The sequence below is a fragment of the Nannospalax galili genome, unplaced genomic scaffold (assembly GCF_000622305.1).
Source record: "Nannospalax galili isolate Female #2095 unplaced genomic scaffold, S.galili_v1.0 scaffold235, whole genome shotgun sequence".
Classification (NCBI taxonomy): Eukaryota; Metazoa; Chordata; class Mammalia; order Rodentia; family Spalacidae; genus Nannospalax; species Nannospalax galili.
The window spans coordinates 4,427,817-4,438,621 of NW_008338118.1; the positions used below are offsets into that span (position 1 = coordinate 4,427,817).

A 10,805-nucleotide genomic window follows, 5' to 3' on the forward strand; every position below is an offset into this window, starting at 1 on the left:
TAAAAATTAAAAAAAAAAAAAGTGAGTAAGCCGGTTCTTTATGTTTGTTTTCACCAGGAAGAGCATATTCCCTTTCATAATAACTCCTTTATCATCATGTAATTACTAATTCCCAAATGTTGTTTCTGTAAAGTTCTTACCTCCACATAAGATGAAGAATTATTAGAAGCTGGTGCTCTGGTGTATTAATAGGGTAGAATACAAACTACATTGACCAAATTTGCCTTACAAAAATGTAAGGAAGCTCGAGGCCTGTCTAGTTTCACAGCCCGTCGTTATTATGAGACACTGTTTCCATAAGGTAGGGATGATATGATAGTTACACATCTGAATTCTTATATCTTATAATTTTCTGCCATTCATCAGACAAAGATACAAGAAGATTACTTCCTTGACAAATAAAGTAATTGTATGTTTGTTTTGTGACATGACTTATGACATAACTAAGAATGTCATCTTCTCCATAAGTCAATTTAAATGTTACCTTTGCTCACAGAAGTCTTCATTATGAGAACTAATAAGTAGTTGTTGTTTCATCTGTGTACAAGGATTTCTTTGTTCATCCCATGTCTGATTATGTAAAATTCATGAATTCTAATAAAATGAAGGAACAAGACACTGGAAAATGAAAACTAAAAGGCTGATTTTTAAACTATCATTGGATAACTACCTAAAAACTGGGGTAACCACCCCAGTGTCTCATGAAATGCTCATACACTCATACATTGTTGGTGGGAATGATAAATTAAAGCCACTCTAAGAAAGTTTGTCTGTGTCTTACAAAGTTAAGCATACACCAACCATATAACCCAAAAGCCTGATTATAAAATCTGTGCCTACTTGTTTAAGAATAGTTCTTGTATTCACAATCAGAAAAAGTCTGTGCACAAATGCTGACAGCAGGTGTATTTGTAACAACAAAAACCTAGAAACTACCCAATCTTCTTCCAAGAGTGAATGATAAGCAAGTTTGGCACTTCCTTATAATGGAATAAAACTCACCAGAAAAAAATAACCACTGGTACATGTAACAACTTGAATAAATATAATTAAAGTCAGTTAGTTAAAATTTTGTAATCTATATGATTTCATTAATATACTGATCTTTGCTAAGTTCCTCTGAGATCAAACACTCCATCTTGGAGGGAAGCTCCTGGAGACTCAAGGATGTTCCCAAGGGAGATAAAGGAGAACATCCTGCATGGAAGTTCACTAAACCCAGGAAAAAACAGGTTTAAAAACTTCAGGAAGTTCCTGAAACTGACCAGGTTCACTGCTCCCTGCCCACCCCCCGTCTAGAAGACAGAGAGAAGCTGAGCTGCCTATGAGGGGCTGAGGTGTCTGAAAGAAACTGAAACCAGCTAAGCTGCCCCCCCTCACCCCCGCCCACCCCTGGCCTATATACACAGTACAGACTGTTGAGCAACACTTTTACATAGAGTAAACTGCCTGGAAGAGATTCAGACCAACTGAGTTGCCTGAAAGAGACACTCTCCAATATGTTCATCTGCCTGCAAGTTGTACAGTGATCTCCAAGTTTGCACCTTGAGTGAGCCATCCCCGACTCTGGAGTGAGCTTTTGATGATGCAGCTGTTTTTGAGTCATTTAACTTGTAACCTCTCATCCAATGCTTGTAAGTGACCCCAATGAATTCACTGGCTCACTAACTGGACTTGATGATTTTTGTGTCATTTTTACCTTATGTGGGGTGAGCAGACATTTGTTCACATTTCCCCAGGAATAGCATCACATAGCACATACTTAGCAAATTTGAGAGAGAACACATCAGTGATTTCCAAGGTTTATGGGTGGAGAAATAATGTGAACAAAACAGGATAGAACAGAGGAGTTTGGGAATACAAGGCATATTCTATATTTTGTAGTTATAGCCATATCTGGCAAAATTCAGAAAAACGTATACTAAAATGGTTTATTATATGATACGCTTAAAAATAAAATTAGGTTATCATATCCTTGGAATACTTAGGGATTCACAAAACTTTTCTTTGCCCCATCTTCATTATAAAACCAACATTTTTGTACTTTCTACATAAAATGAGTTGCATTTACAGTACCACGTGTGAGTTCCTTCCAACTGAGTGCACGTTTGTGGGGACGCTCCCTCTCCTCATGGGTCATTGGCCACCGCTCCACAAGGACAAATGGAGCAGAAGCGATGAATGGGGTCAGGATGGCCAGTGAGCACTGACGGAAGAAAGCCCTTCCAGTGAGGCAGGTTCAGTGATGCAAACAGCATCAGACTCAGTGAAACAGCTCCAGATTCAGTGAAACAGCTCCATTTATTCAGTGGGGATTAGGGGAAAATATAGTGTGGAGGCAGTAGCCAATGCTTCAGCTGATAGGTGCTCATAGTATGCTTTATCTACATGTGGCAGTAGGCTCCTATCATCTGACTACCGGGCAATGCCTAATTATCACATAGAAAAAACCTGGGGGTAGTTTTTACTCCAGGTAACTATGCCAGAGGTCATGTTCCAAATAAGATCAGGCATCCGTGCTTGGCAGCACTTTCCAGGTAAGTCAGGCAGAGAGCAGGAGGCCCCCTGCTGAGAAGGGGAGTCCTTCCATATAGCGCAGAGCCCCTTAGAGCTATCCAGACATGGAGGACTACAACCATAGCAGCAGAGTTCCCCAACATCTGCCCCCGTTTTATTTTACAATGGAGAAGTGTCATCACAAGCCTTAAGAGCCAACTCGTCTATCTCAGGAGAATCCATAGTTTGCTAATTGACCATGACCTGCTTGGTAGTAATTATAGCAATGGTAGTAATTTGTCGGCAAAGAAATTGTATGAAACAGGGAGCAAGCATCAAAATGACACACAGCATGATCAGGGGGTCTAACAAAGGGTAGGAGCCATGAAAACAATGGGTTACTAAACCTAATTGTTCAGTGGATTGAAATCTTGAAAATAGATCATTACGAAGTTTTTTGAGAGTATTAACATTGGTCTCAACAACATTTGATTTATTCACAAAAAAACAGCGCTCCTCTCCCAATACTACACACGTCCCCCCATATTCAGCAGTTATTAAGTCTAGTGCTCTTTTGTTTTGGAGCACAACCCTGGCAAGAGAGTTCATTTGTTGTTGGAGAGACTCAAGGCTGTCAGTCATGGATGCCATCGCCTGGTCCAGCTTGTCTCGAAAGTCTCCTGCCAGGTGATGGGTTTGTACAGTAGCAGCAGTCGCAGCACCTCCAGCACCCAGGGAGAGAGCAAGTCCGAGTCCCACTAGCAAAGGGCTGAAGATTTCTCTCCACTGGCGTGTGTGAAGTAGGAGGGCAGCTTTTTCTTCCTCGAATAGGTACCCCTGGTTTGTAATCATTACAGGTACACAAAAGGTGGACAAAGAGGAGTTAACACAGTGTTGGGCTTTTCCTTTGCACCATAGGAAAAGAGGAGGGGTGATGCATGCTATCCTGGAGAGAGTAATGTTAGTGAGGCATTTGTAATGAGTAGGATTACTCTTTCTGGAAATGCAAATTGGATAGTTAGCCAGTTGTTCGAATAAGGGAATATCCATCAGATGAGAATCAGTGAAATCATTTTTTGTTTCTGGGTAAAGAAGGGTGGTATTAACTGGTACTGCTGTCAGTAAAGGTCTATTGCTGGATGCACCAAAGAAACAGAGGCATTAGGGTGGATACCAAGCCAGTGGATGTTGCCTTGTTATTTGTAGGTTGACGGGGAAAGCTTCTACCAATGAGGTTTTTGGGTCCTGAGGCCATTGTGTCTGGAGATTCTGGGGGCAATAACTCCCATTATCCTTGAGATTACAGAGCTGTTCAATGGCTGTGGGGTGTGGTGCCACAGGTGGCGCTGCCTGTGGCGAAGGGGGAGGGGGATTTATCTGGGAATCTTCAGGAGTTTTTGAAGTCTGGGTTTTAACATCCAGGCTTGTTAAATCAGTCCATGAGGATTCATAGGGGGGAAGAGGGGGGTAAAGATTATTTTTGTTGATGGGTGGGTTTTGTCTGACTTGGTCAAATTTTATTTTGGGGGTTGTTGAATCTGTTACGGGGCAATCTTCAGGATTTTTTCCTTTATTTTTTAGGGCTGTCGAATCTGCTGTTGGGAAATCTTTAGGGTCTTTTTTATTATTTTTTAGGGCTGTCGAATCTGCTATTGGTATTAGCCAAAGAGCTATTGGCAGCTGATTGGGTGAGGCACAGTTGATGTTCTTTAAGGGAGAGATTTTAGATAGGCTGACTAGACCCCAGTGGATGAACTTGCACTGAAGGACATCTGTGTACACTAACTTGACTCAATAGGCCTTAACATATAAGACAGAATGCATGAAATCCAGTGGGTCAGTCTATGGGGTTGTGATTTGGATGGGGGAGGGCTCTATAAAGATGATTAAGATGTTTTTTATTAAATGCACAAAAATTCAATAAAAATATACTTTAAAATAAAATTAAAAAAATGAGGAGTTGCTTTTAAAAATTCATGGTAGTAATCTATGTAAACAATTTATAGGAAAATGAATAAATATTTTTGATTCAATGAGATTAAAGTTAAACTGACATTTTTGTTGACATTTCATTTTGAGCATTATTTTCTTAGGCATTGTCAAGAATCTGACAGGTAAAGATTTAGGATTTGAATGAAATCAGTTTCACATCCTCCCCTTTAAAAGTATCACATTTATTTATTTATTTATTCATTTATTTTTATTTATTTGTAGTACTGTATGAAGATCAGAAGACAGCATGCCTGACTTAGTTCTCTTCTTCCACTATGTGAGTTCCAGGCATCAAATTCAGGTCACCTAGCTTGGTAGCTGGTGCCTCTACCCTATGAGACACCTTGTCTAGTCTCACAGCATTTGTTGAGGACCTAGCTTAGATAGGTAAACAACATGAGATTGTCAGTAGTTTATAGTTATCTGTTATTATCAAGCAGAAAATCATAAGAGAATTCTAATGATGCCTCCTTGTAAGATCAGCTGTGTTTTACTTATTTCCTGTAAGACATTTTATCATTTTTGATCTTCCAGGTCAGAATCCTCAACCAGATGGTATATTTCCTTGTTGGCTCAACTCAGCCAATCACAGATAATTTGATTCTTCAGCCTAAAGACTCATCTCTTTCTTGAACACTGGAAATTTCCTAAGCATTATCTTTTGGAATAGTTCCTTTACCATACTTTTATTTTCATCTAAGGAACTATAATTTCTATTGCATCTTAGTTTTAAGCCTCGAAAGTTTTCACAGAGTACAGGCTTTTCTAATTCTCCCCATGATGACTGACCTTTGCTGGTTTCTTTGAATAAGAAGCACATCATGACTTCAGTTTACGTGATCCCAGGCATAACTTCACCAATACCCAAATCTCTATCCACGTCTCCTTATTCTTTATATCTCTTAGAACCTTGACCCTAGACTTTGTCTGGGCAATGTAAGCCATTTTATAATAATTTGGGTCCTCCAATTTCATGAACTACGGTCCTAATGGTCCATCTACATCAACTCATTTGACCATCATGATGGGAATATTCACAAGGATTGAGGATAGTCTTGGTCGGGGGAGGAGATTGTGGATCCACAGAAATTTGAATAACAATTTATTTGTCATTGCATTCTTCACTGTCTGTATTTACAGATTAGGGTTCTTAACGTTTTAAGGACTTATGTAGAAGGTGCTCACTCCACAGTTCTTCACTGAATGAAGATGTCTAGAAAAGTGTGTGCTGGTGCATAGCACCAGCATCTTTAAATGCTCCCAATGCTACTTTATGTTGAGACAACTGCATTCCATTAAAAAAAAAATCATGGATCAGAAAAACTATAGATAGATGCCAAAGCACTGTCAAATGTTTATACTCTGTGATGCCTGTTTGTGTATGTTTCTTAATAATTTCTGTAATGAGGGCATGAATACTAAATCCTAGGTGTAGAGTGGCAGTCCTTATGGAAACAAAAAATAAAAAATACCCTGACTTTGTCAGGGAACATTAATGGAAGCTTTCCACAGGAAATTATCTTTGTGTTGAAATTAAATAGATGATCTAATAGGCTGACATTAGGGTGACAAGCTATGAGGGAAGACGATGTCAGGTTAAGGGAACCAACAGCAAATCCAAAGCCAAAAGGATATGAGTGGCAGCAGAGAATTGATATGACAGGAACTTGGTATGTTTGTTTTGTGTGGAACAGGTCTTAATAAGACATCGTGGGAGGTAAATTCAGCAACGTTGACAGAGTTAGGTCGGGAAATTTGCTCTATGCCATCCTAAGAGGTTTGGATTTTATTGTGTGGGAGACATAGTGTCGTGAAACGATTTAAAGAGGGAAATGATATGATCAAATTAGAGATTTATATGGCATGTTCTTGAGTAACATGGAAATGATTTGAAACTGAAAAAGTTTACTTAAGTGCCTAGGAAGAAATTGTACAACCCTCACCTAAGTTAGCAGGAGGAAGTCGATAGATACAGAAATACTGAGGAGGTCAAATCAACAGGAATGGACCTGAAACATGAATGGATTGAAAACAATTTAGCCTACAAAAATGACTAAACTCAAGTAAATTGATTATTCTATTTTACAAGCATTTAAAAACTGATCCTCTGAGTCAAATTTTTAATATAATCTCAAAGCTGATACTCTGATGAGAAGGTTAGAAATTATTTGTTCAAGCCCTACTGCCAATACATCTGTAAACTGTCTTAGTGTCTGAACATGCTCATACATATCTCTGACATTAAGAAGAAACAGCCATGGTTATCTACCCAAGATACCCATGTTCTCTCCCACTATACAGAGTTTTAAAATTGCAACCCATACGTAGAGTGTGAGCATATTTGCTGTCATCAGATTCAGGCAATATCATTTACAGTCACATCATACTCAGACAACGTTTATTGCTTCTTTTTGTTGTAACTACCAAGTGTAACTTTTTTATAGAAAAAAAGTGTCTAAAGCAAGACATGGAATTTTAAAGTGCTGCTTTTGTAGTAACATTTTAACGATTTCTAGAAGCTGAAAAAGAGAATTGGTTGCCTAGAGGGTTCTGCTAAGGAAAACAAGACAAAAATCCAAGCTGTAGTATTTGTGAAAACCTTTGTCACGGCAAACAATAGGGAAACCCAACATTGCTGGAAGGGGAAATTTGAGTCTGTAATCTGTTAGACTTATTCACTGATAAGTAATAAGATTCTGTGCTGCAGTTTGAAAAGAATACACTAAACACAATTCTAGACAGCCCTGCCTCAGGCTTAACATGACACTTTTGTGCTCTGTAAGCAAAAGGAAAGGCAGTTCTGGACTCACTGCAAGCTGCCTCTATTTTCTACTATTAAAGCTAAAATGTCAAATACTATCTATTAAAAGCTAATAAGTGTTCTTTTGTGTTTTATCTTGTCTGTATAAATTCTGTGGTAGAAGGAGAAAGTAATTGCTTAAAGTATTGCTTTAAGTAGGTATATATGTAGGTGTTAGGAAATTCTGCTTACCTGTGGGACATTTTCATTTTTTTAATATTACTACTTGAAAAAAAATATAAATTACAGTTACAGAAAAATAAGTGAATCTTGAGTAGAAATTCATTTTCTGCAATGAAAAATTAGAAAGTAGTAACTGTATAATTATTATCTTTAATAACCACACATCTTTGATACACATCTTTCCCATAGGCTCTTCCAACTTGGAAGTCATAGAGTCAAAAACAACGTATTTTATAATGTTTAGCTAAACATTTCATAGTCTAAGACAGAAATTAGCAGATATTTCAAAGTAAAACATTGTGCTAATCTTGAAACAAGAAAAATCTATGTAACTGTATATAGTGGCATTTAATTAAAAATAGCTGATAAATGAAGCTCGAGAGATGTTCAGAGGTTAAAGCACTGGCTGCTCTTGAAAAGGACTGGGGTCTGCCCAGCATCTGCATGGCAACTAACAACCATCCACAACTCCAGTTGCAGGGAATTTGACGCCCCCTTCTGACCACCACGGCATTTCACTAGATGGGTGCACCTACACACATGCAGACAATACACTCATACACATAAAATAAAAGCAATAATAAAATATCTCAAAACAATAAATAAAAATTGTTTTTGAATGACTTACATGAATGCAGTATGTTTTGATCGGATTCATCCCCCTTTTCCTCCCTTCAGATTTTTCCCCTATGTCTCCCACCAGTTTCCCTCTCGACTTCATGTGCTTTTTTTTTTTTTTTTTTTTTTTTTTTTTTTCTCAAAACCACTGAGACCACTTAGTGCTGCCTGTGTGTGCATGGCTGTGATCATCTGCTGGAGCACTGGTAGCCTCTTAGGTAATGTATTCCTGAAAAAAAAAAAAATGGACTCTGTGTCCCCAACAGCCATTGTTAACAGCTCCTCAGCTAGAGGTGGGACTTCGTGAGCTTCTCCCATTCAGGGTGGTTTTTGACTGGCTTGATCTTGTAGGTCTTCTACATAAAATCACTTCCACTGAAAGGTCATATGATCTTGTGCAGGACTTAGCTGTCATATCCAGCAAATGCTATTTCTCTGCCAATTTCCACTATCTCTGGCTCTTATAATCTTTCTGCTCCTGCTTCCAAGAAGATCCTGAGCCCTGGTAGGAGGGGATGTGAAATAGCTTACTCACTTCGTGCTCTCATTCTCTGCACATTGTGTATGTGTAAATCTCTGTGTTAATCACTTTCTACTATAAAAAGAAGTTTCTCTGATGATGTTTAGGAGATTAATTTCCAAGTTATCCTAAATGTTTAAGATCTATCATTCCCTCAAAACAAAGCACAATTGAAAGGAAATATGTTTTTCATTTTATGAAAGTTTATGAGTAGCCACTTTCTTTTTTACAATTCTAGAAAAATAATATGGAGTTCGTTTGGAAAGCAATGATGAGTTGAACCTGTGCTCGGTACTGAAAGCCTCAAAGCCTCAGGGCTTTATGGCCCTGAGGAAATTAAAACCTTAATAAATGAAAAAAAATTTTAAATAATTTATTGAGAATTTCATACATGCATATAAGGTGTTTGATCAAATCCATGCCCACTCCTTCCCCTCCAACTCCTCCCATATCTCCCAATCACTTTTTTCTGATAACTTCATGTGCTCTTTATTCTTTGATTGATTGATTTATTTTTATGGGGCTTTTGACTACTCTAACTTTCCCGCCTCTGAAGAGGTAACCCTAAAATCTTTTAAGGATTAGATATAAGCTCCCAAATACTTTCGACATTTTTGGTCTTTGGAAAAAAAGTCTGTTGCTAAGAGGTCCAAGGACATTTTGACTTTTAGCCAAGAAACTGGCTACTTTCTTTAGAGTCTTTTTTCCCCTAACTGCCTAGCCAGTTCCTACCTCCTGTTCTTATCACACCATCCTCTGAAGAGGTTACACAGCTTGCAGATAGGGAATCAGCATGCAGACCTCTCTGGCTTCTTCCATGCTGAACAGGGATGCAGAATAAGTGAAAAATTTTTATCTTATTTCCCTAAAGCCTGTATAAAGAAATTATTAAAGCAGTAAGAACAAAGTAGATTTATAATGAATAACAAATACACTGAGTTGAAGGGGTAGTGATGACTAATAGTTTGTTGTGATTACCACTGTGAAGAGCTGGAAAATACATTTAAACCCATTTGAAAGGGAAACATTGTTTTAATAAGCAAATATCTTTAAAATTATCCAATTTTGACAACATCTTTACTCTTTGTGATAGCTTATCATTAGTGAACTCATTAAGTTATGCCAAGTCATATTCATAGCCAAGAAACAGTTATTAGACTCATGTAAGATAATGGAAATTAAAAGAGAAAAAAAAGTCTTCATTGTAAATGCATCCTTGATCAGTCAACCTAAAGAAGTAAACAAACATATGAACAAATATTGGAGTCTGGAAAATGCACACACAAGGAAAATATCAAGGACTGATTAAGCAATGATTGGGTAGAGGCCAATCAACTGTGGACATGGGGTAACCATGCAAAACTAGCCCATGTGATTTGCACAGTGACAAATCCAGGGTATCTTACACCACAAAGGCTGAAAGTCTGTGAAAGTATTCAACTATTCAATTTTCTAAGGAATTTTTCTCAACATACATTACATTATTCAATAAGAATCAAGGCACAGCCCAGTATGGAAGCACACTACTTTAATCCCACTACTCTGTATGGACTTGAACCAGTGTCCAGTCTACAAAGAAGTGGGTCAACACAGAGGAATCATTTCCTCCATGCTTCCAAGCGAAGCCAACCATGGTTGAGCAAGACCTTTGACTTATCTTCATATAGGCAGAACTGGTAAAAGAAAGGAGCCAGGGGCTCCTCCCAAGCCCATGTGACCCCTGAGGAACAGATCCCCAAACGACCTTAAGAGTAAAAATAAATTGGTTTATCTGGGCCAACTGTATGGCCTTAAACACCCAAAAGGAAAGTATAACCAAAGATTAAAGGGGCCAATAAAATTTCTTAAGAGTCCATATGCATCGCTAAAGGCTACATAACAAGAAACAATGCCAGATAGGAGATACCTTCTTTTGAGTTGTTGGCCAGGGTGGCCAAAGGGACTCCCGGATAGTAACCCAGCATAGAACTGGGAAAGTGAACAGCAGATCCCAACCTTTCTAAAGCAATATTGAAAGCTGATTGCTGCTAGATGAGGAACAGCTGACCCTCCTAAAACAGAGATCTCCAGATAGGCTGACTAGATCCACCAGAAGGGCAAGTAGTAGGGAATGGCTGGGGGTGCTGACAACACAGCAGACAGCAACAGAGATATCAGAGTATAAGGGCTCTAGTGGGGAGAGGGAGGCTATGGGAG

General features: G+C 38.4%; 1 pseudogene; it reads right to left on the reverse strand.

Moving 5' to 3' along the window:
- LOC103734058 overlaps positions 1–10,805 on the reverse strand; it is a 117,151-nt pseudogene that overhangs the window by 91,779 nt on the left and 14,567 nt on the right.